We start from the raw sequence: 27616 nt of genomic DNA on the forward strand, positions 1-27616 counted from the left end.
CCTGCGCAGCTGTAGTGTTTCTGTTTCCAGCGCTTTCCCTAGAAAACCAAACCCTAAACCAAAGCACCATCTTAGGACCCTAATGACTCGTCCTAGCCCAGCCCAAACCCCCAGGCCGAGCCATCTCTTCCTGCGAAGTTGCTGAAGCCTGCGCAACATCCTTGCAGCTCACGGGTTGGAGTCCTAGCTTGCTAGGACTCCTTCCCAGCCTCTTGTCTCGAGTCCTAGCGTGTCGAGGACCCTTGACCCCTCACGGACCCTAGCCAAGCCCTAGTCCCAACCAAACCAAAGCCAAGTCCTGCAACTCATAAAACCTAAACAGCCGAGCCCTTGAGATCAATTCACTTTAGTTCGGTTTCCAGCTTCGTGTTTCTGTCTATGAGCTGAGTTTTTGTTGCTTTTAATGACTCTAAAACTTGTGTAAATTCATGATTGATCAAGTCCTAATCATGGCAGCCCTTTTAAACACATAAAAACATGATTTTGGAAATTAAAAACACCAATTTTAGAACACATAAGCATGTAGTTACGAAAATTTAACTTGTGTGCTGTGTTTTTCTTTAAAAAAATCATTCATAAACAAATACTATGGTGTGATGATGAGTAAAAGGAGAATATGGCGTGCCTTTGCGTATTGAACGCACGTCCGTTGACGATTTGCGAAGAACGGAGACGAACGATCAGGGCTTGAATTATTTTGCAACCTTCGAATTTTTACTTGCTTTAAACTTGTGTGTGTGCCGTGTATTTTATTGAAAGAAAGAGTTTGATTTGTGTTGGAGAAGTGGGCGTGAGAATGAATAAGAGTTGGGGAGGGTTTTCCTAATTTATATATTAATTAATCCCTGAAACAAGCTTAGGCTCATTAAGCCCTCCAATTAGGCCCACTAGTGCTTGATTAGGAATTAAATAAAATATTATCATAGTTTTGTTTAAAATAAATTTGTGAAGTTATTAGCCGGGTTGCCAAAACGTTTGCCTTTTTGTTAAAAATCCAACACCATAAAAATTATGTCCCGGCGTATAAAATCACCTCAAAACCCCTTACTTTCAAAAAATAAGAAAAAGCATCACTCATATTTTAAATAATTAAAAACAATTATTTGATAAAAACATTTTCTATTTTTTCAATTATCGTTCTCCGTTCCTCGATCGCAACTAGAATAACCTTTAAAAATTACATTTTAATGCAACCATGTAGAAAATATATTTTAAACAACATGCACAACATAGTTACTTTATGCAATTAAAACATTTAATTAAAATACAAAATAATTTAATAATTGCATGCATGTGGTTCGCGTGGACATTTAAATTTTCGGGGTGTTACAATATTCCCCCCTTAAATTGAATTTCGTCCTCGAATTTCGCTTATCATTATTAACCCAAAGTTTAGATTCAGTTATAGTAACTCAAAAATTCATGCTTCCGCTGCGCTATTCTGATCAAACTTAAATTCTAGAATGTCCTTACATCTCCTTGATCCCAATTGTTTTTACCTTCTAAATCCTTATTTTCGAATTGCAATTTTAAAAGACCCATAATGACTTAGTGCTATTACTACTATAGCCTCGAATTTCAATTTTTCTTACAATTCCAAATGTTAAAAGATGGATGACCAGACTTGTCGTATATTATTTTCCTTATTTTATACCCAAAATGTTCGTCAACTTATCATATTTCAATCTTAAAACCTCAAATGCATCCGCTAACGCTTATATTTTCAAGCCTAATATCGATTCATCCTTAAAACCTTTTGATTAACATTTCTTATAACATTATAATCCAAGATATACCAAGGTTCCAAATATTCTTAAAAGTCTAAATCCTCAAAATTCTTATCATTTAAACCATTTAATTATAGCTTATTGCTAAACTAGTTCTCAAATTCGTTAATAATTCAAAATCGCTTCTTAATTTCCTCAAAAATTATCTTAATTGGTTCTTAATTTCGAAAATCTTACGATTCACCCATAAGTTCTTGGCATTCTTAATTTCCTTCTACAGGTTTCCCATAACAAAATTTCAATAATTTTAAACTTATTTACCCAACAATCAATTCCTATAACCAATCTTATCTTTCATCAAAACTTAAAATCTCAATTTACACATTTCTATAATCCCAAAGTTATTGCAAATCCTCGAATCATTATTACTTATGAGTAATTCTCAAAATTAGTTCAACTAGTAACCACAAATCATAAATATTTTCTTAGAAAATCTACATGTCCCAAAAAAAAAATTCACAATATTCATGATTAACTTATAGCCGAAAATGTAGAACGTCAAGACTAAGACCCAAAATTAACATAGTCCAATTCCACCACGAAGCCAACATGCGTTAAAATCAAATAATTTCTTATTTCATAACGTATCACGTATAAAAATTCCAAAGCATAAAAATCATAAATCCTCATAGAGCTTAAACATGTGACCTAAACATATAATTCATGTCATCATGCAGGTAACAACATATTAAATTATCTAAAGCATGTAAAACTTACAAATTGAGGCTTGATGACTGAACTTCCCGGCACTGATGGTGACACAACCCTTTACAGAACCATTGCTTTGATACCAACTGAAACGTCTACTTATTCGTTTTCTTAAAAAGTACTAATAATTTTTTTTTCAAACCTCACATAACGTCGGCCGAACCATAAAATATTTTTGACATCATTTTAAAGATAAAAATCCAACTGTCATTTAAAAATCCAAAGGAAAATATTTTAAAGCATAAAATCGTCAAATATTTTACCAACCTAAAAACATTATTCGAAAAGTATAGCTCATACTATAACCTCTCAAAAATCTCTCATAACATAAATAAAAGACGTAAAAATATCTTTAATATTACTTAAAATCATAAATCATAACTAGTGCGGAAAACTAGCGTCGGTCCTCGGGTTATGTGCACCTTCAGTCCAGTCAGATCAACCATCAAAACCTCCATTATCATATTCATAACCAATACCACCTGCATCAATCACACCTAGTGAGTCTAAGGAATCAACACGTCATATTCTTGTAACGAATAAAACGTAATACAGTTAACATATAACAGTGGAAAATACTTGTACTTAAAATATCATTTTCATGAAGATGCATAAACATAAACATTTACGTAAACATTTTCATCAAAACGTTTTCATATAAACTTAAACATATCACATAAACATATTAATATTAATATCCATATTCGTGTCCATATTCGTATTCATATTCAGGGTCATGTTCGTGTTTGTTGAATTCAGATAGTGATTGTGACTCGTATTCTTAAACGTATTGGGCGATGGATCCATCTAAAAGAACCAAGTACTGGGCGGCGGGGACACCAACAACACTCTCACCGGTCAACTGGGCCTTGGCCTACGTATTAACATATTTGTATTCGTATTCGTATTCGTATCCGTATACAAGGAAACACGATCGTCGGGCTCCCACTGGGACCACAGCCCTCATGATATCTCTAACATATTCAGTAGTCACAATCCCTTCACATCCTTCAACATGTCGTATTTCCATCACTTAATAAAAACATGATATGATATCATTTTATTTTGAAACCAAGCATGCAACATATCTTTTACATGTCCAATTTAAACAATAAAATCAATAAACGTTTCAAAAAAATAACATTTTAACATATACATATCCATGAACATTTAACATAACATTAGAACATTTAAAAATTCATAAACATTCCAAATAATCATATTAGCATATAAACAGCATTCAGGACACTGCCATGACGTTTACTAATTTCTAGGTGTAAAATGATTGTTTTACCCCTGGACGTAAAATTTCACGTTTTGACTTTTTCTTAATTCATTGACCCTAATATGTCCCAAATAATTATTTAAGCCTACATGAATTTTCTCATATTTTTATTTAGCCTAATTCGATGAATTTTAATTTTATCTTTAAAGAAGACTTATTACTGCGTTTTAATCTCGAATTAAACCAAACCTTAATATAAAATTTCAAAATTAAAAAACTTAGACTTATAATAATTATTTAAGCTTAAACCTAATTTTTCATAATTTTATAAAGCTTAAAACTATGCGTTTTAATTAACTCGTTAATTAGTGTTTCGTGCTGCGATTAAGTCTCGAATAAATCCAAAACTCAATATTTTGATCCCAAATTTTTAACATAACCTTTTTATGATTTATTATACCCTTACAATTCATGAGCCACCCTCGTGGAACCATGGATTCAATATTTTTTGCCCATTAATTTTCGTTTTTGACACACCGGCGAACACACCGAGCCATCTCCCAATTTACTCGAGCCACGCCCGAGCCACCTTGAGCCAAAACCTAGCCAACCCATCTAGGCACCCTCCTGGGCCATTAGAACCCATTGGACCTGAACCTAAGCTCCAAAACCGAAGCAACACCTAAGCAGCCCAAAAACCCACCAAGGCACCCTTGAGCACACGAGACATACATGCTTCTAACCAATGCATGCTTAAACCTCTCGAACCGAACCCGAACCAGGTCCTAGAAATTACCCTTAGACACAAATTAAGACCATGGTGAAGCCCCTTTTTACTCAGAACCAGCGCCTAAACCCCAAAAATCAGAAACGTGACAGCCCTCATGTGAGGCCAATTTCTGGACAGCTTTCGAGTTTCTGGTTCTAGCGCTCTACCCGACCATCCAGCCCATGAACGACCACATCTAGGCTCACCCTAGGACCCTAAGACATGCCCCAAACCATAGCCAAAAGCCCCAAACCAGCCCATGCACTGAACCGTACAAGCAAACAACCTACAGCCCCTTACATGCACCTGCGCAGCTGTAGTGTTTCTGTTTCCAGCGCTTTCCCTAGACAACCAGACCCTAAACCAAAGCACCATCTTAGGACCCTAATGACTCGTCCTAGCCCAGCCCAAACCCCCAGGCTGAGCCATCTCTTCCTGCCAAGTTGCTGAAGCCTGCGCAACATCCTTGCAGCTCACGGGTAAGGCTAGGACTCCTTCCCAACCTCTTGTCTCGAGTCCTAGCGTGTCGAGGACTCTTCCCTGGACCCCTCACGGACCCTAGCCAAGCCCTAGTCCCAACCAAACCAAAGCCAAGTCCTGCAACTCATAAAACCTAAACAGCCGAGCCCCTGAGATCAATTCACTTTAGTTCGGTTTCCAGCTTCGTGTTTCTGTCTATGAGCTGAGTTTTTGTTGCTTTTAATGACTCTAAAACTTGTGTAAATTCATGATTGATCAAGTCCTAATCATGGCAGCCCTTTTAAACACATAAAAACATGATTTTGGAAATTAAAAACACCAATTTTAGAACACATAAGCATGTAGTTACGAAAATTTAACTTGTGTGCTGTGTTTTTCTTTAAAAAAATCATTCATAAACAAATACTATGGTGTGATGATGAGTAAAAGGAGAATATGGCGTGCCTTTGCGTATTGAACGCACGCCCGTTGACGATTTGCGAAGAACGGAGACGAACGATCAGGGCTTGAATTATTTTGCAACCTTCGAATTTTTACTTGCTTTAAACTTGTGTGTGTGCCGTGTATTTTATTGAAAGAAAGAGTTTGATTTGTGTTGGAGAAGTGGGCGTGAGAATGAATAAGAGTTGGGGAGGGTTTTCCTAATTTATATATTAATTAATCCCTGAAACAAGCTTAGGCTCATTAAGCCCTCCAATTAGGCCCACTAGTGCTTGATTAGGAATTAAATAAAATATTATAATATTTTTGTTTAAAATAAATTTGTAAATTTATTAGCCGGGTTGTCAAAACGTTCGCATTTTTGTTAAAAATCCAACACCGATAAAAATTATGTCCCGGCATATAAAATCACCTCAAAACCCCTTATTTTTAAAAAATAAGAAAAAACATCACTCAAATTAAAATAATTAAAAAAATTATTTAATAAAAACATTTTCTATTTTTTTAGTCATCAGTCTCCATTCCTCGATCGCAACTCGAATAACCTTGAAAAATTACATTTTAATGCAACCATGTAGAAAATATATTTTAAACATGTAAATATGCACAAAATAGTTACTTTATGCAATTAAAACATTTAATTAAAATACAAAATAATTTAATAATTGCATGCATGTGGTTCGCGCGGACCTTTAAATTTTTGGGGTGTTACATTTCGTGTTGCATGCCGGGCACATATGCGCGCCCAAGCCCCGCGCATATGCGTCGGAAGTTCTATCCGGAAGATTAGCTACTGGACTGCTCGCGCATATGCGTGCACTGACATCGCGCATATGCGTGAGACCTACACTCACTGCACATTATCCCTCGCACATATGCGCGCCTCCATCCGGCGCAAATGCGCCAACTTCTCTGCCATGCTCGCGCATGTACGCGCATTCAAGCCGCGCATGTGCACGAGTACACACCCATGCACATATATTCGCGTCTTTTCTCACCTTTCCCGGTCCACTCCGTTCCGTCTATAATCACATCTCAATTACCAATAAATCGTATTAGTTATCGCCAAATTATTTCCGATTACGGTAATCCAAATCTCGGGCCTTACACTTGGACTCCAAACTATTCCGATTTTTACACGGAGATAGTCTGTCTTGTAAATCCCTACGAAGGGCTCTTCTCCTTTTATCTCCTAATTAGGTCCACGATCAGAAACTTTGTTCCTCGCTTGGATTGCACTAGAATCACAAACTAATTGTGCGTTGAGATTGTAACCTCCGAATTTCCAAAATCCGGAGTCGGTGCAACGTTGGAATAACACAAAGTGGCCGAATTTTTTTTCTCAAAAATTATAAGGTATGGCCGTGTGTTCCATGATTCATAGTCATGGATTTTGTGCTAATTGATTCTTAATCAATCATTAACCAATAATTATTGATTCTTAATCAATCATTAAGCAAATCCAATTTGCTTTTGGTCAAAAATTCTTCCAACTTTTGTTTATGGTGGCCGAGAGCTTTATGAGAAAGAGAAGAAAGTGTTTTTCAATTTGTGTGTGCAAAATTAGGTTTTCTAATTATGAGTCCTTGTGGTGTATATAGAGAGTGAGATTCCTACTCTAATTAGGAGTTTCTCTCCCACAAGTACTCTAATAATTTCATTATATTTAAACTCCCATATATTTAATATATAATATATTTATTAACCTTTAATAATACATGATATAATAATATTATATACACATATTTTATATCACCATATAAAATATCTACATGTATATGTATATTAAATTAAATAACAATTATTTAATTTATAAACTAATTCCTTAGTTAATTTAATTCTAGACTCCTCTAGAATAATCCCGATCGACGATCCGAGAGCGCCGATGTACCAAGGATACAAATCTTGTTCATACAATGAAAAGGGAAAATTTCGAAGATCAAAATTTTCATTTACCAAATTTAGAACTTACCATATATGACAGTTACCATTTTTGACAGCTGCCAGTTTTAGTGAACTCCTCACAAAACAGGCAGTTCCATTCTCCTTCCTTATTTAGCAATCATGCCACCTTCCATTTCTTCCATCATATGGAATCAGCTCATAAACTCTTTTATAAGCTTCCATTTTGATTTCCATCAAACTATAATCGCCAAATTCCAACTCTTTGAAATTTGACTATCTCAACGGGAACACAGAATCCGATACTTGTGTCACCCTCAATGGTTCAGGGATACAGCTAGCCATGGGTTCACATCTCCATGTGATTCGGAATAACATTTATTCTTATTTGAGCTTACCCTAGTTAGCTCTATTCTTTCATCAAAACCTTGATCAAGAATGTCAGAATTCATTTCTGATTGGACCCATCGGATCATGGTAAGAGCGTCTAGTAGCATCGCCCCATGATCCCCTAGGTATCACTGATAGTGCCTGTAAGAACCTTTAGTCATGGTTAGCGTACAGTATGGTCCTTTCAACACATATATCCCAATCGAATCTACAACCATTGGTATATCGAGAGTTGCATATGACTTCGATAACGATGTGATTTATCTTTGAGTACTAATAGTGTCATGGCATGTGCAACTAGGAAAACACCTTTCCCTAAAGCACATTTTTTGCTCTGGAAAGAGACTCCTTGCGCTATTAACTCATCAGATCACATAGGATATCTTCATCCGTAGGCGAACGGTGAATCCTCGACTACAATGCATTTGCTCCTACGTATTTCGAAATTAAACCCAACCTCGCCACCTGATGACCCTCGTTGGAGTCGGTAAACGGATCAAAGTGCATGCTAGTACGTATAGCCCTTGCATTGTCCCGGGTCAAAGGACTAATGGTGTACAACCATAACTGCGAACTATTCCAATCGATAAGTGGGAACCACTTGGATAGTCCGAGGGAGGGTTGTTCAGTGCATCATCATATGATCACCCATCTGTGTGAATGGACATCTCCATGCCCTTGCCAATGAAACATGGCGTTTACACAACAGATGCTAGTCTCAAGCTCGAGCGACCTTTATCCTAGTTTTAGGCGGCTGATTCGACTAGGAACCTGTTTAGAATATACGTACACTTCCTAATGAGTTTCATGATCTTACGTTGTGACGCAGACATCATGGTACCTATTGTATATTCAAGGACTTTATCTATGCAGCTTGCATGGGTATACCGATAAAGTATAATGTCATAATCGAATAAAATCGTAAAATATTATTAAAATAAAGATTATTTTACATTATAGTCAATAAATCCCGAGCCACAAGTTGGCTTGCCGGGCACCTACTCTAACAATATGACCCAAAAACGCTACTTTCTCCAACCAAAATTCACACTTACTAACTTTTGCAAACAACTTGCGACTCTAAAAGGCCTGCAAAACTGTACCCAAGTGATGACTATGTTCGTCATGGCTCTTCAAGTAGATGAGGATGTCGTCAATGAACACTATGCAAAACTGACCTAGGTAGGACTGGAATACTAGGTTCATCAAGTCCATAAAAATCGCTGGAGCATTCGTCAGTCCAAATAGCATCACTAAGAACTCGTAATGCCTTTATCTAGTTCTGAAGGCTCTATTGGTTTTACATTACTATGATCTCGAATTCTGACTTTTCTCACAATTCCCAATATTAGAAATGGAGGTTCAAACTTATCGTATCTTACTTTCCTTATACTATACCTGTAATGATCATCGATCTATTACTTTAGCATTTACGCAGTTCAACTTAAGAAATCTTAGCACCAAAAGTTACTGATCAACTTCTATCATCGGTACTACACTCAAAAGTTAAACCTTATCTTAACCCCGTAATAATATTGACCTACGATCCTTGAATAGAATATTTACCTTACGACACCAAACTTATGTAACTTAGCTATTTAAAAGTACATCCCAAATTAATATTGTTGCTAATCTTAAATTTCGAATAACACTAATCCATAAAACCACAAAATATACAATATCGATATTCTGCTTAGATAATAAAACATTCATAGCATCAGACACTTGCTTAAACTATTTCCTTCCCAATTACATTATAGTTGAGGCCTAAGACACTTAAACCTTCCTCATTGAAACGAATGTCACACTTTGACGTATCCTCAACACTTAATTCATTCTAACGTATAAAGCTTAATAAATTTCTCTCTGTTAATGATGGACTAATTCTAATAAATCAGCTTCACTTATAACCCACAGAATTCTAGAATCCTCATATAAAGATTTTAGATTTCTTACTCTATAAAAAAAAAAATCTTAAAATTCGACAATTGGTAATCTATGTTGAATACAAATAATTCTTTTTTGTTTTTATTTCACCCAATATCCCCATATAATCACCTATTTGATAAACTAGAAATAAAAACTTACACAACCCAAGTAGTCTTAGATAACCTAATTCCAGTACTCATATCCACTTAATCCTACTTCTTAATGACTTACAAAGATTCCTTAATACAAGGTGCCTGATAGGGCTTTTTGCCAAGCCTATCGACCTCAATGTCCCTCTAGTCCTGCCCTGCCGTCAAAGCTCTTGACACAACAACTGTATAAGTCGTAAGACCATCAACTCAAAGAACACGGCGCAAGATCGGCCGCAACCTATCCATAAAATTCCTCATCTTCTCCCAGGTATCATTTGCCATCAGAAGCACAAAGTTACACCCCCTCTCAAACTTCCTGACGAATTCTGCCACGCTGCTGTCTCCCTGTCGCAGCAACATGAACTTCCTGGTCAGGCGAGAGCGTACTTCTTCAGTGAAGTACTCGGAATAGAAAACCTCCTTGAACTCATTCCACGTCTGTGTTCCTAAGTTCACTGACACTGACGCGCTTTCCCACCAAAGCCTTGCATCTCCAGTCAACAAGAAGGTGTCACATCTATCTCTGTCAGCATCCTGCAGCTCCATAAATGCAAAGATTACCTCGATGGAATTAATCCATCCTTCCGCTATCATCGGTTCAGTAGTTCCCGAGAACTCTTTCGGATCCATCCTCTTAAACCTCTCATAGACTGCCTCCGATCTGGGCCTCACCCCTGTGTTTGCCACAGTTTGGTTCCCCGCTAACTGTGCGAAGAACTGGGTCATCCCTACAATCATCTGAGCCAGCATATATGGGGGTGGACGAGGAGGAGTGACTCTTTCCCAATCCTGGGCTTCCCTATTCTCATTGCCTGCTTCACGCACAATCTTACGTCTGGGAGGCATATTGGTATAACATTTACCCAACACGTAACCCAACATGCATTAACATAATACTAATATCATAATGTTAACGTAGTTTGAACTTAAAACATGCACATACTGAAATCATGACTTGATGCTTATTACATGAAATAATTTAAAACCTTAAAACTTACAGACTTGAGGTGTGACTTCGTGAGCTTCTTACAACTGGCAGCAGGCATAACCCTTTACAAGAACACCACTCTGATACCAACTGTAACGTACCGTACTTTTTCCTACTTAAAATTTGCGAAAAATTTAAAAATTTTCTTAAATGAGTAGTCAAACTTCAAATTCGATAAAGTAAACCGTATATCTCAAAAGTAGATACAACAAAGATTTAAAAATAAAGTTTGACAAAAGTATTTGTTTAAAATCTCATAACCAGTAGCGTGAAATTAGATTATTTGACATTTCATAAATACTTAAAAACTTGGGCGGTCCTCGGGTCTAACCTCCTGCTCAGTCCAAGCCTGCTCCTTGGTCCCCACCCCTAGTCTCCTCAAAATCATTCTCACCTGCATCGATCAAGTCTAGTGAGTCTAAAGACTTAACACGTATAAACTAGAAGTAACGAGTAATACATAATAAAACCACGCAACTTCAAAATAGAGAGTACATACTTGAAACTTGAACTCTCCATTAAACTTGAACATACATATATAACATAGACGTGTCATAACGTGAAATTTCATTTAAACATGCTTGCATACTTATACATACTTGAACATACATAAACTTCATAATTTTGCGTAGAGGCATGTTTCAAAGCAAGTGACCCATAGCATAAATTTCCTGATAAGACTAAACCACAGTACTGGGCTGACAGGGAAGATCCACTGCCACATACATGAGATCCCCGTTCATGCTTTAACGGGTGGATTGGTCCCCGTTCTTGCTTTAACGCTTTCCAATCTTGATCTAAACATGTTCATACTTTAATAGTGTGGATTGGTCCCTGGTCATGATTTACCGGTTTCAAATCCCATACATAAATTGGTCATAAGACATTTAGCATACCTCAAAAACTTGAAATATTTTCTTTGTATGTCGAACATACTTACTTGGCGTTGAGGGATTTGTTGGATTTTGCTTGGGGCCACTGCTGCAAATGATAACATGAATTTCAACACTTAACTTGCATAACTTAGACGTAGGTATTCTTTCTCACCACCGAAATCAACTAATTAGCTTATGACATTCTAGATCGTTCGGGACTTGATCTCGTTTAATCGCACTAACCATGACATCAAACCCCGAAAAACACTTTAAGATGACGTGTGAACATTTCCCGAACATAAAAGAAATAAATTAACTATTTGAATTTGAAAAAAAAAAGTGAAAGCCAAACACTCGGACAGAAGGAGTGGAGCTCGGGCAAAAAGAAATTACCGCTCGGGCACCGGACTAAAAAATAATAATTTCTCGACAGTGGGGTGGCGCTCGGGCGGTAAAATTTTACCGCTCGGGCGCCGAGATTTCTAAAGCTCTACTCTCGGACAGAATGAGTTAAAATCTTTAACGTAAATCATGAATCATAAATCGTAAATACAGAAAAAGTTGAAGCGCTGGTCCTTGGGTTGTGTGCACCGACAGTTCAGCAAAATCACCCATCAAGTCCTCCCTCAAACTCACCTGCATCCATCACACCTGGTGAGTCTAAAGAATCAACACACCTTAATATTTATAACAAATAATACGTGTAAAATCACATACAACAGTGAAAATACTTTTACATAAAAATAACTTTTTCATGACATGCAAACATAAACTTTTACTTTTTCCTTTTCCTCAACATGACATAACATAAAACATTTTTCATGATCATAAACCTTTTTCCCTTTTCCTTTTGTTGAATTTAGATAGTTAATTGTGACTTTCCTCAACATGACATAAACCTCAAAAATCAATGGATCCATCTACATTAAACCACAGTACTAGGCGACGGGGACATCAGCGACACTCTCACCGGTCAACTGAGCCTTGGCCTATGCTCTTTCGAATAGAAATACGTTCTTCGGGGCTCCCTTTGGGGCCTTTTCCCATAAGTGGGCTCCCTCTGGGTTCTTCTCCCCTCACGATATTCCTATTCTTACCTCAAACCTCATATCTTCATATCCTCAATGGTAACAATATAAGTACGATCGTCTGGCTCTCACTAGGACCATAACCCTATCTCCAATGTAACCACGTAATAATCACAATTACTTTACTTCCTTCAACATTTCTTATTCTCATCACTTTATAAAAATCATGCATTACATATAATTTTGTTTTTGAAACCAAGCATGCAACATGTCTTTTAAATATCTTCCTTAATTCATAAAAATCCCATAGACATTTAAAAATCATAATTTAATCATAAACATTTAATGAAACAACCCCCTCTCATGACATTGAAATTTAAAAATAAAAACATGCGCGGAAGCATTTAAAATTACACGGGAAAGAACAATAAACCATTTTCATCAAAAGCATTTTCAAAAATTATTTAACATAAACATTAACTTTTGTAGTATCCCAAAAGAAATCCACAAACTAACATAAGTTTTATCCCATAATTCATTTACAAAATATGACAATATTTAAACTTCTCATGTTCACCCAAAATAGAATAAAAGTGACATGATCAAAAGTCTTTCCCATAGGCTTTTATATGACTTCTTCCCCTTGGACGATCCGCTTCAATTCTTTTTGTCACCTGCATCACATGATATTAACTGGAATGAGATAAAACTCAGTAAGCAGAAAGCTATACGTAACAAGTACATATACATGTGGTTGGTTTGAAATATAGATATCGCAATCGTAATGTCAATAAACAATAAAGCAATGACAATGGACGATAAATCAATAGCAATGAACAATGAATAATACCATCTTCAATGAACAATAGGTAGCAAAGCAATGTAGATGGTATTTCATGGCATGAATTAAAGGAAAGGAAATGATAGTTCTGTGACCTGTGACCTGTGGATAGTACCTCTTTGATATATAAATATATCAAAACTGTGAGAGATACTCATAATCATGTGATTGGCCAATGACATGCATGAATTACTATCATTCATTGGCTTTAATCATAGGAAACTTCATTGGGACATTTTAGCAAACACTTGGTAAGCAACAATAGAGTACTAGCTCCTTATCAATGAATTAAATGATATTCTTGGCTCAATGAACAAATAACAATACATACATCAATAATCTAACAATAGAATGAGCTAGACATCAATAAACATGGCTTATATACATATATATCATGTGAGCATTAGAAGGAAAAGCTTCTACTTACAACCAATCCAACAATATGGTGGCTATGATAAACTTGAATGATTCCTACAAACATCAACACAATAATAACCAACAATCATCAACATTACTCTAAGAAATTCATCAATTCAACTTAACCCTTCAATTATCCAAACCCTACTTAACTCCAAAATAATAGAACCCTTACCTGGTAACTTGGAGAAATAGGTAGAAACCACTAAAAATACAACTAAAATCCTTGCACTTTGTGTAGAGATTGAAGAAGAGAAACTAGAGAGAAAATGGCATGAATCAATTTTAAGGAAAAGGGAGAAGGTTAGGATGAAGTAGAAGCCTCTAGAACCATGTTATAAGCCTTCAATCCCTTAAAAACTTGTTTTAAAAAAAACAATTTCGCATGTCTTGCGCCGCGGCGCTGGGAGCGCCGCGGCGCTGCCTGGCAGCGCCTAGGCGCCAAGGTTACGGCCCTGGCAGCGCTGCGGCGCTGCTTGGCAGCGCCTAGGCGCTCCATCTGCACTCCACAACAGTGCTCTGCGCACAGCTCGAACAAAGATCGCTTCCGAAACGACTCTTCCCTTCATAATCTGGAAAAGTGGTAAACATGAAAGTTGTAGCCCTATGTGTTTTCTTCAATCTCCCCAAAGTTCAGGTCATATGGAGGTCTGAGTAAAACATTATGCTCAATATCCCAACATGTGTCAATACAGAAGCAACGATACGCATGACACACTTTGGGCAACTTTTGGCTCGTCTTCCCTACTGATTTGAACCAAACTCAAAACATAAAAGTTATAGCCTTATATCTTATCTTTCCAATGAAAGTGGCCTAACATCAATTGGATCAATATACAAAACATTATGCTAAAAACAACAACTACTGCCACATTTTTCATACCGTTTCTAAACTTCCATTTCCTATTTGGCATAAGATCAACTTTCTATTCTACCCATCCACTTCCATAATCATCAACAACTATGAACATGATTCCAAAACAATAACCATAAACAATGACCATATAACAATCATTCCAATAAATATTTACAACCATCACAATATCCATAACCATAACCATAACCAATAATCATTTCCACCATAACCATTAAAATATTTAAAACCATATCTTATCACCATAAATCATAAATAACACTATAAACTATAATAAGACAAAAAGGTCGGGATATTACATTTAAAAATAATCATAATATCATAAAAACATCATTTAGGGTGTAAGGTCCAAAATTAAGACGACGTAATCCAACTGCATGCAAATCTAGAAAATAATGAAAAATGAGTAATTAACTGGTTTAAATTGCTATTTGATTATGTGACATACATTTTTACATGTTAATTATGATCATCATGCATAAAATTGTATTTTTAAGGACTATTCAATCGACGATCGAGGAACGGGGACTGAGGGCTGAAAAACGTAAAATGTTTTTATTAAATAATTAATTTTAATTATTTAAAATATGATTGAGAGGCTTTTTATATTTTTGAAAATAAGGGGTTTTAAGGTGATTTTATACGCCGAGACGTAAATTTTATCGGTGTTGGTTTTTCAACTAAAAAACGAGCTTTTTGGCAACCCGGCTAATAAATTCACAAATTTAATTAAACATAAATTTTGCTACTATTTTATTTGAATCCTAATTAAAACTATTGGGCTTAATTTAAAGGCCTAATAGGCCTAAAGCCTAGTTAGTAGTTAATTAGTATTTAAAAGATATGTTGCATGCTTGGTTTAAAAAAAATGAAAATGTTATGTTATGCATGATTTTATAAAGTGATTAGAATGTTAAATGTTGAAGGAAGTGAAGTAATAGGGACTAATTCGTTAATGTTGGAGATATCGTGAGGGTGACGGTCCCAGTGGGAGCCCGACGATCGTGTTTTCATCATTGCGAATATGTGGTAACGGTTATGTGGTAATGGTTTGTGGTAACGGTAAGAATGAGATTATCGTGAGGGGAAAAGGCCCCCGAGGGAACCCATTTGTGGGAAAAGGCTACAGAGAGAACCCCGAAGATCGTATTTCTATTCGAAAAAGGATAGGTCAAGGCTAAGTTGACCGGTGAGAGTGTCGCTGATGTTCCCGCCGCCCAGTACTGTGGTTTCATGTAGATGGATCCATCGTTTTTTCATGTTCATGTCATGCCCGAAAAGTCACAATTAACGATCTGAATTCAAAAAAAGAAAAAGAAAAGGAAAAGGAAAATGTTCATGATCATGTTAAAGGTTTATGTCATGTTGAGGAAAAAGGAAAAAGGTTAAGGTTTATGTGATGTATGCCATGAAAATGTTTATGCTTAAAGTTTATGCATCATGAAAATATTTACGAAAATGTTCATGTCTGAAATTTATGCATCTTCATGAAAACGATATTTTAAGTACAAGAATTTTTCATTTTTATATGTTGACTGTATTATGTATTACTTGCTATAAAGATGATGGTGTTTTGAGTCTTTAGACTCACTAGGTGTAGTAGCCCGAATTCCAAATTGGGTAATTAACGGATTATGGTGATTAAGAAGGTTTAATGTGTAATTTTGACCGAGTCATGATCGGACGGACCGAAGATGGTTCGGAAGCACCGAAGAGTTCGTAAGGTCCGAAGTGAGTTCGGTGGATCCGATCATTAGGTGTCAAGAGTTGATCGACACGTGGGAGTTCGGAAGGTCCGAAGTGGGTTCGGTGGATCCGATCATGAGGTGTCAAGAGCAGCTGGACACGTGCATGTTCGGACGGTCCGAAGTGTACGATCGGAGGATCCGATCATGAGCTGTCAAGAGCCAATGGACACGTAGCGTTCGGACGTTCCGAAGTGGTGTTCGGAGGATCCGAACATGGCCTATAAATAGTGGTCGGATTTCCTCATTTTGACTCGCCAATTCAGAGAATTCCATAGCATTTCAGTCGTTTCTGACAGGTTCTAGTCTTGTTCCGAGATTTGGGCACTAGCGGGGAGCTGCTGGTCTTGTAGCAGAGCTGTGCTCTAGTTGGGAGCTAGCGGCATCAGCGGGCTAGCGACGGACGAAGGTTTGGAATTTTATCAGTATTTATCTCAGGATTATCTAGTTAAGTCTGGTAGATAAGTTTAGTGATGGTTTTCACTTGATGAATAGGCTTGGATTAGACCTGTTGTCTGGTGGTTCCAGTGGATTAGGATTGCTGTGATAGAGGTACGAAAGTACTATCCGAGATATCCTGGTTGAGTATACATTCATATATGTGTTGCATGAGTATGTGGTGCATTGTTATATGTCATATGATGCATGCTATTATGTCACGTTTATTACTGCACGTTGCATTTCATGTTGAGCCGTATCTTCTTCGAGATAGCCTTTGCTGTTGAGCTGTATCTCTTTCGAGATAAGCTATATCTTGGGGCCGCTCAGCCCTGTCTTGTGGACGCATGGACACCGAGAGTACACAGTGGCCGACGGGTCGGGAGGGCTTCGGTGGTCCGGGACATTTTAGGTCCACGTCTGTCTTGTAGTGGATGCAGTGACCCAGAGGTTGGACCGCGCGGCACTATCCACTTGGCGCCTCTAGACTGAGCATTGTTGAGATCCTTTTGTGACTCCTGTTTCTTGACTACCCCGGTATCATGATCATAGCATGTGCATTTCATATAGGTTTGTATACTCATACTTTTGTACTGGGCGTTCTTATCGCTCACGTCCTCGGTTTTGTTTATTCTTGGACACCCCATTCCCTCGGGGCAGGCCTCAGGTTGGACAGCTCAGGAGGAGCAGGAGGAGGACGTTGAGTATCTGGTTGGTTTAGTTTATCGGTATTGTTTTGATTCGATATGGTTGTATTGGATATTTTATTTTTGAGTTATTCTAGACTTCGATTGGGTTGTATAATCGGTAGTGTTGTTGACTTTTCCGCTGTTATCTCTGATTATTGTTAATTAGGTTAATTGCATGCTTAGTTTTTGATTAGTAGGTGATTCTGGAACGGGTCACTACATTTATGGTATCAGAGCATGCGTACGATTTTGGGATATAGATTCTGTTTTGGGATTTCCGTTGACCAATTTACTAGTTTCCCTATTCTATGTTGTAGCAATGGCTGACCACTTTGGTGACGGGAGTAGTCAGGGGAGTGTAGGTCGTTGGGGTGACCAGGACGATCTGTTAAGCGTCATAAGTTACCGCATGTTTCTCTAGACGTCATTCTTTCTGTTTCTACTCCGATGGGTCATTCGGGGTTAGCTAAGCGTCTAGTGATGGGTTGTCCCTTAGATTTTGAGGGTAATGATGTTGTTATTTTCGTTTTGTTCATTCTCTAAGCCTGATTTCGAGGACGAAATCGTTCTAAGGGGGGGAGAATGTAGTAGCCCGAATTCCAAATTGGGTAATTAACGGATTATGGTGATTAAGAAGGTTTAATGTGTAATTTTGACCGAGTCATGATCGGACGGACCGAAGATGGTTCGGAAGCACCGAAGAGTTCGTAAGGTCCGAAGTGAGTTCGGTGGATCCGATCATTAGGTGTCAAGAGTTGATCGACACGTGGGAGTTCGGAAGGTCCGAAGTGGGTTCGGTGGATCCGATCATGAGGTGTCAAGAGCAGCTGGACACGTGCATGTTCGGACGGTCCGAAGTGTACGATCGGAGGATCCGATCATGAGCTGTCAAGAGCCAATGGACACGTAGCGTTCGGACGTTCCGAAGTGGTGTTCGGAGGATCCGAACATGGCCTATAAATAGTGGTCGGATTTCCTCATTTTGACTCGCCAATTCAGAGAATTCCATAGCATTTCAGTCGTTTCTGACAGGTTCTAGTCTTGTTCCGAGATTTGGGCACTAGCGGGGAGCTGCTGGTCTTGTAGCAGAGCTGTGCTCTAGTTGGGAGCTAGCGGCATCAGCGGGCTAGCGACGGACGAAGGTTTGGAATTTTATCAGTATTTATCTCAGGATTATCTAGTTAAGTCTGGTAGATAAGTTTAGTGATGGTTTTCACTTGATGAATAGGCTTGGATTAGACCTGTTGTCTGGTGGTTCCAGTGGATTAGGATTGCTGTGATAGATGTACGAAAGTACTATCCGAGATATCCTGGTTGAGTATACATTCATATATGTGTTGCATGAGTATGTGGTGCATTGTTATATGTCATATGATGCATGCTATTATGTCACGTTTATTACTGCACGTTGCATTTCATGTTGAGCCGTATCTTCTTCGAGATAGCCTTTGCTGTTGAGCTGTATCTCTTTCGAGATAAGCTATATCTTGGGGCCGCTCAGCCCTGTCTTGTGGACGCATGGACACCGAGAGTACACAGTGGCCGACGGGTCGGGAGGGCTTCGGTGGTCCGGGACATTTTAGGTCCACGTCTGTCTTGTAGTGGATGCAGTGACCCAGAGGTTGGACCGCGCGGCACTATCCACTTGGCGCCTCTAGACTGAGCATTGTTGAGATCCTTTTGTGACTCCTGTTTCTTGACTACCCCGGTATCATGATCATAGCATGTGCATTTCATATAGGTTTGTATACTCATACTTTTGTACTGGGCGTTCTTATCGCTCACGTCCTCGGTTTTGTTTATTCTTGGACACCCCATTCCCTCGGGGCAGGCCTCAGGTTGGACAGCTCAGGAGGAGCAGGAGGAGGACGTTGAGTATCTGGTTGGTTTAGTTTATCGGTATTGTTTTGATTCGATATGGTTGTATTGGATATTTTATTTTTGAGTTATTCTAGACTTCGATTGGGTTGTATAATCGGTAGTGTTGTTGACTTTTCCGCTGTTATCTCTGATTATTGTTAATTAGGTTAATTGCATGCTTAGTTTTTGATTAGTAGGTGATTCTGGAACGGGTCACTACACTAGGTGTGATGGATGCAGGTGAGATTGAAGGAGGTCTTGACGGATGATTTGACTGGACTGAAGGCGCACACAACCTGAGGACCAGCCCTTTTAATTTTTCCGCATTTACGATTATGACTTATGATTAATGTTAAATACTTTAAGACTATTTATTTATGCTTTTTGAGAGATTTTTGAGAGGTTTAGTATGAGCTGTACTTTTCAAACTTATTGCTTTTTAGGATGATAAAACAGTTGATGATTTCATTTTATGACTAGTGCACTTGATTTTAAAAATGCTAGATTGATGATGCTTTATTTTAAAAGGGTGAAATATTTTATAAAAATATTTTCATGAGGTAAAAGCACATGGCCGAAAAATTAATTGTTTATAAAAAAATTCTAGTACTTTTAAAGCAATAAAAAAAGACAGGCGTTTCATAGGGCACTGCCATTACGTTTACTATCTTTTAGGTTTAAAAAGACTGTTTTACCCTTGGACCTTACATTTTACGTTTTTCGCTTTCTTTCTTGATTTCTTGACTCTAACATGTCCCAAATAATTATTTAAGCTTACATGAATTTTCTCATATTTTTATTTGGCTTAAATTGATGACTTTTAATTTATTTTTTAAATGTGACGTATTAATGCGTTATAATCAGGAATTAAACTAACTCTTAATATAAAATTCTAAAATTGAAGAATTATACTTTTAATAATTATTTGACATTAAATATAATTTTTCATAATTTTATAAAGCATAAAACTAGGCGTTTCAATTAACTCGTTAATTAGCGTTTCGTGCGGCAATTAAATCACGAATAAATCCAAAACTCGTTATTTTGATGCCAAATTCATTTTTAAGATTTATTCTACCCTTCCAAGTCATGATCCACTCCTGTGGACCCATGGATTCAATTTTAGTCTAATTAAATTTGAAATTGACACCTTATAGAACACAACGAGTCATCTTCTAATTTACTCGAGCCACGCCTGAGCCACCTTGAGCCAAAACCTAGCCAACCCATCTAGGAACCCACCTGACCGAGCCCAGCCTGAAGAACCAACCCTGGCCCACTCAAAACTTGCTGGGCAGTAGACCACCTGTATGAATGTGTGTGCATGAGTTTGCATCCTTGGTGTATTAGGTTCTCTTGTCAACTAGGACACCTCCAAGCCTTAACCACTCGACCCCTCATGACACTAACCGTCCCTGGACCACGCGCAGACCAAGCCCAGACAAACCCAGCCACCAGAACCCCAAGCCCAAAGCACCTGAACCAAAGAACACAAGCTGCACGACTTGCTCTCCCTCACGGCTTCCATTGTTTCCTCTAGCCAACAGCGACCTAGCCACTCCAGCCCCTTGCCCAGCCACTGCCCATGACCCTTGGACCCTGATAGACCTTCCCTGAGCCACCTAGCCCTAGCAGCGAGCCCCTTGGCTGCTGTCATCACAGATCACGCGAGAGGAGTCCCTGCTGCATGGGACTCCTCCAAGGCTGCGCACCAGGGGTCCTAGCCATGCTAGGACCCTTCCTGACCCTGAACCTTGTCCAAAAGTAGGCCCCCTAGAGACCTGGTCGAGCCCTCTTGCTCCATGCTTAGTGATCGAGCTGCATGAACCAAAACCAATCACACAAAATTACGGTTCTTGTTCTTGTGTGTTTCATACGGTTCCAGCTTTGTTCTTATGTGTGTGCAGCATATTGTGCATGATTCTAGGCCCTTAAATTCGTTTAAAACATGCCCTAAATCATCCTAATTCATGGCAGCCCCTTTTACAACATAAAAACATGATTTTGGCATCAAAAACTCAAGTTTCCCGATGTGTGCATGCAATATTCCAAAAATAATCATAGAACTTTATGCTTCTCATACACATGATATTTAAAACGATAATACGATGTGATAGATGAGAAAAGGAAGAATTATGACGTGCCTTTGCGTTTTAAACGCACGATTTCTCGTTCAAGATTACGAACAATGTCGATGAAAACCTTGGCTTGAAACTCCCTAGAGCTTTCTCGATATTTCTTCAAACTATGATGTGTTGTGTGGTCGTGTGTTTGACTGAGTTTTGGTAGAAAAAAATTCTGAAAAGTGGGCATGAATTGTGTCATGGTTTAGGGTAGGGTTAGAGTATTAAATAGTTAATTATTTATTAATTAGGCTTAAGCCCACCAAGTAGTTAATTTAGGCCCATTAGTGCTTAATTAACTTAATAAAATAATTTAGTTTAAATGCGTTTGTGAATTTATTAGCCTGGTTGCCAAAGAGTTCATATTTTTGATGAAAAATCCGACATCGATAAAATTACGTCCCAGCATATAAAATCACCTCAAAACCTATTATTTTCAAAAATAATAAAAAGCATCACCCTTATCTTAAATAATTAAAAACAAATAACCAATAAAAACATTTCTATTTTTCAGCCATCGGTCTCCGTTCCTCGATCGCAACTCGAATAACCTTTAAAAATACATTTTTATGCAAAAATGTAGAAAAATATATTTTAAACATGTTAATATGCACAACATAATTAATTCATGCACTTAAAACTTTTAATTAAAATACAGGAGAATTAAAAATTCAAATGCATGTGGTTCGCGTGGAGCTTTAAATTTTCGGGGCGTTACAATGAGTTTTTGATGCCAAAATCATTTTTTTATGTTTTAAAAGGGCTGATATGAATTAGGATGATATAGGGCATGTTTTAAACGCACGATTTCTCGTTGACGATTACGAAGAACAACGACGACAACCTTGGCTTGAAACTCCGTAAAGCTTTCTCGATATTTTTCTTCAAAATATGATGTGTTGTGTGGTCGTGTGTTTGAGTGAGTTTTGGGAGAACAAAATTCTGAAAAGTGGGCGTGAATTGTGTCATGGTTTAGGGTAGGGTTAGAGTATTAAATAGTTAATTATTTACTAATTAGGCTTAAGCCCACCAAGTAGTTAATTTAGGCCCATTAGTGCTTAATTAACTTAATAAAATAATTTAGTTTAAATGCGTTTGTGAATTTATTAGCCTGGTTGCCAAAGAGTTCATATTTTTGATGAAAAATCCGACATCGATAAAATTACGTCCCAGCATATAAAATCACCTCAAAACCTATTATTTTCAAAAATAATAAAAAGCATCACCCTTATCTTAAATAATTAAAAACAAATAACCAATAAAAACATTTCTATTCTTCAGCCATCGGTCTCCGTTCCTCGATCGCAACTCGAATAACCTTTAAAAATACATTTTTATGCAAAAATGTAGAAAAATATATTTTAAACATGTAAATATGCACAACATAATTAATTCATGCACTTAAAACTTTTAATTAAAATACAGGAGAATTAAAAATTCAAATGCATGTGGTTCGCGTGGAGCTTTAAATTTTCGGGGCGTTACAATGAGTTTTTGATGCCAAAATCATTTTTTTATGTTTTAAAAGGGCTGATATGAATTAGGATGATATAGGGCATGTTTTAAACGCACGATTTCTCGTTGACGATTACGAAGAACAACGACGACAACCTTGGCTTGAAACTCCGTAGAGCTTTCTCGATATTTTTCTTCAAAATATGATGTGTTGTGTGGTCGTGTGTTTGAGTGAGTTTTGGGAGAACAAAATTCTGAAAAGTGGGCGTGAATTGTGTCATGGTTTAGGGTAGGGTTAGAGTATTAAATAGTTAATTATTTACTAATTAGGCTTAAGCCCACCAAGTAGTTAATTTAGGCCCATTAGTGCTTAATTAACTTAATAAAATAATACAGTTTAAATGCGTTGTGAATGTATTAGCCGGGTTGCCAAAAAGTACATATTTTTGATGAAAAATCCAACATCGATAAAATTACGTCCATGCATATAAAATCACCTCAAAACCCCTTATTTTCAAAAATAATAAAAAGCATCACCCTTATCTTAAATAATTAAAAAAAATTAAACAATAAAAACTTTTTTTATTTTTCGGCCCTCGGTCTCCGTTCCTCGATCGCAACTCAAATAACCTTTAAAAATACAATTTAATGCAACAATGTAGAAAATATATTTTAAAAACATGTAAATATGCACAACATAATTAATTCATTTAATTAAAACATTTAATTAAAATACAAGAGAATTTAATAATTAAAATGCATGTGCTTCGCGTGGACATTTAAATTTTCGGGCGTTACACTATAAATAGGTGAAGAGGGCAGCTGAGAAAAAAAAACGCGAACAACTATTCAATTCAAGTTTACTGTTACTCTGCTAAAATCACCACTTGTATTCAAATATCAGGAGCTCGCTCTTATCAGATATATCAGTAGCAATCAAGGCTATATTTACGAGCTTGTTAGTACTTTGAAATCTTTGTTAGATTCATTCAGTTGTGTTATATTCAGTTACGCACTGTAAAAGTTTTTGTAAATTAAGAGTTTCAGTTTTGGCAGTGTTAAGTCCAAACTGAAGTTGGTCAGTACAACGTTTGTATTCGATCAAAGTCTTTTAGTGAAAATCATATCTTCGTGATAGAAGGGGTGACATAGGAGTTATTTTATTCTCTGAACGTCCAGAAACAAATAGTGTTCACTTTATTTCAGTTACTATCAGTTATTCTATCTTTCAGTCAGTTTATTTCCGCAACTATTTTTCAGTTAAACTGATTGTTATCGACTGACGAGATACCGAGAGTCATTTTGTCACTAAATTGAGCCCAGTATTCGAAATATATATATAATCCGTGAGTGTTTATTCAACCCCCCCATCTAAACAATTATCAACTTTTAACTGATCCTTTCAAGTGGTATCAGAGCAATTGTATCTCGTCTCAGAATATTTCTACTCAAACTATTCATTATGTCTTCCTTTAACAAGATCCCAAATTTTTCCAGAGAAGACTCCGATGATTGGAAAATCAAGATACAGGCTCACTTAGCTGCACAAGACGATGACATGTGGTACGTCATCACTGACGGACCAATGAAGATTCTACAAGCCAACACAACAGTTGCAATCACCGATGGGGCACCTCATAGAATTGAAAAGCCCAGACATGAATGGACTGCTGAGGACAAAAGAAAAGCAAATTTGGACAATGTGGCAAAGGATATACTGTACAAAACGCTTGATAAAATAACTTTCAGCAAGATCAAAATGTGTAAGACAGCTAAAGAAATTTGGGAAAAGCTAATCTAGCTTTGTGAAGGAAATGAACAAACCAAAGAGAATAAAATTTCTGTTGCTGTTCAGAAGTTTAATAATATCAAGATGAGAACTGGCGAATCGATGCATGAGTATGATGAAAGAGTCAGCTATATCGTCAATGAAGTAAATGCACTTGGAAAAGTGCATACCAAAAAAGAAGTTGCCTTAAAGGTGATCAGAGATCTTCTCAAGGAGTGAGACGTTAAGACCATGGCAATGAGGGAATTCAAGGATCTAAACAAGGTTGAGCTTCATGACCTATTTGCTGATCTGAAGGCCTATGAGTTTGAGCTGCAAACTCGAGAAGGAGATCCTTCTACTTCAGCAGCAACAACTGCCTTAGCTGCTATCAGAACAAAACCAACTGGTTTAGTCGAGAAGGTTGCTGATCAACTAAGCAATGATGCCATGTCATTGTCCATCAAAAAATTTGTAAGGTTCATGAGGAAAATTCAAGGGAACTTCCAGAAGCATTGTCAGAGAAACAATTCTAAAGAGGAATGAAATGCTTGCTACAACTGTGGCGAATCCGGTCATTTCATTGTTGACTGTCCCAAACCTAAAAAGGACAGTCAAGGCTCAACTGAAAGAAAGAAGAAGTCATATTATCACAAGAAGAGACCCAAGGATGATAAGAAGTCTTTCAGGAAGAAGCATGAGGTGATCTTAGCTGAAGAAAGTAAATCAAAATGGGCAGAATCTGACAGCGAAGTGTCAGAGCCAGAAACCTCATGCAGCTCCAGTGATGGTGAAGAGGAAGTGAAGTGTCTAATGGATGGTGATACAGAAGTGGAGTCAAGCATTCAACAGGTATTTGACTTTACCTCAACTGATTTCACTAGAGAAGAACTTATTTCAACTCTTCATGACATGGTTAATGAGTACCACAAGCTTGCCTTATCTTTTGAAAAGGCCAGAACGAGGCAAACTGATCCCATAGACAATAAAATTAAAACTGATGAATCAGTTGATGAGTTGAGTCTAAAAAGGGAGATTGCTGAGCTCAATGCTGAAAGAAGCAGGAATCAATCAATGATTCAGAAGTTGATGCTTGAAAATTCAAAGCAAACTGAGCTTATTCAGGCTTGGAACAAATAATCTGTTGCATTAACTGAAATACAGAACTCTCAGAAATCAGTTACTGATAAAACTGGTTTAGGGTTCAGTAACCAAGATGAAATGTCTTCCAATGATACTTGACCAAAACTGAATATGGATAAAGGGAAATACATTCACTTTGTCAAATCAGTTGTGGTACAAGAAAAAACCGAGCCAAGTAAACTGGTTGAACAACCTACTGAAAGTAAGAACAAGGCTAGAAGATATGGTATTGGTTATAGCCCAAAAGTTTCCACTGACTCACGCAGTCAGTCGCCAAAAAGATTCAGCATGAATTATTCAAATGGCTACTCCAATTACTATAACAAGCCAGTTCTGAAAAGATATCGGCTGAACAATCAGTTTAACAAAGCTAAATCACATGTTGTCTCATCTGCACACTACACACCAAGCACACACAAATCGAGAAAGACCATCTGGAATACAGCAACTGGACAGTCAGTCAGACTAATACAAGTTTGGGTTCCTAAAAGACTAATCAGTTTTGGACCCAAATAGAAAAGGGTACCAAAATTATATTTTGTGTGTGATTGCAGGTAACAGGTACAAGCAAGGAATCTATCTGGTACTTGGATAGTGGATGCTCACTACACATGACAGGAGATGCAAACTTGTTATCTCAACTGATCAAATACACTGGACCAAACATCAGTTTCGGAGATAATTCCAAAGGTAAAACTGTGGGTAAGGGTAAGCTTATCCATGGTAACTTTATCATTAATGATGTTTTATTAGTTTAGAATCTCAAGTATAATCTGATTAGCATCAGTCAGTTATGCGACAATGGATTCTCAGTTCAGTTTGACAGTCAGAGATGCAATTGATGAGGTTATACTAACTGGCAAACGGTGTGGAAACACTTACAAAGTCAGTTGGAATAATCAACCTTATGCACCAGTATGTTTTATTGCTTCAAAAACTTCTAAAAACTTGTTGTGGCATAAGAGAATAAACCACCTGAACTTTAAATCTATTGCATATCTGAGTAATCACGATCTTGTCACTGTTTTGCCCAAAATGGATTTTACCAAAGATAAAATTTGCTCAGCATGTCAGTTCGGTAAACAAATTAAATCTTCTTTTAAAAACAAGGGCTGTAAATCTTCTTCTTGATGCTTAGAACTGTTACATATGGATTTATTTGGTCCAATACCAGTCATGAGCTTAGGGAGAATGAAATGCACCTTGATGGTTGTAGATGATTTTCCAAAATTACTTGGGTTATTTTTCTCAAATCCAAAGACCAAACTACTGCACAACTGATCAAGCTTTTAAAAAGAATATTAAATGAGAAATTAGTTGGAATTGATAAAAATCAGATCCGATCGAGGAACTGAATTCGTCAATCAAATTCTTTCAAATTTTTTAGAAAATGCTGGAATTAAGCATGAGCTCTCAGCAGCTAGAACTCCTCAGCAAAATGGTGTAGCTGAGAGGAGAAATCGAACCCTTAAAGAAGCTGCTAGAACAATGCTTGCTGACTCTGGTATTTCTCAAAGGTTTTGGGCAGAGGCAGTAAACAATGCGTGTTGTACTCAGAATAGATCGATGATTAAAAAAATCATTTGAAA

Source organism: Primulina eburnea, chromosome 11 (assembly GCF_022965805.1).
Source record: "Primulina eburnea isolate SZY01 chromosome 11, ASM2296580v1, whole genome shotgun sequence".
NCBI lineage: Eukaryota > Viridiplantae > Streptophyta > Magnoliopsida > Lamiales > Gesneriaceae > Primulina > Primulina eburnea.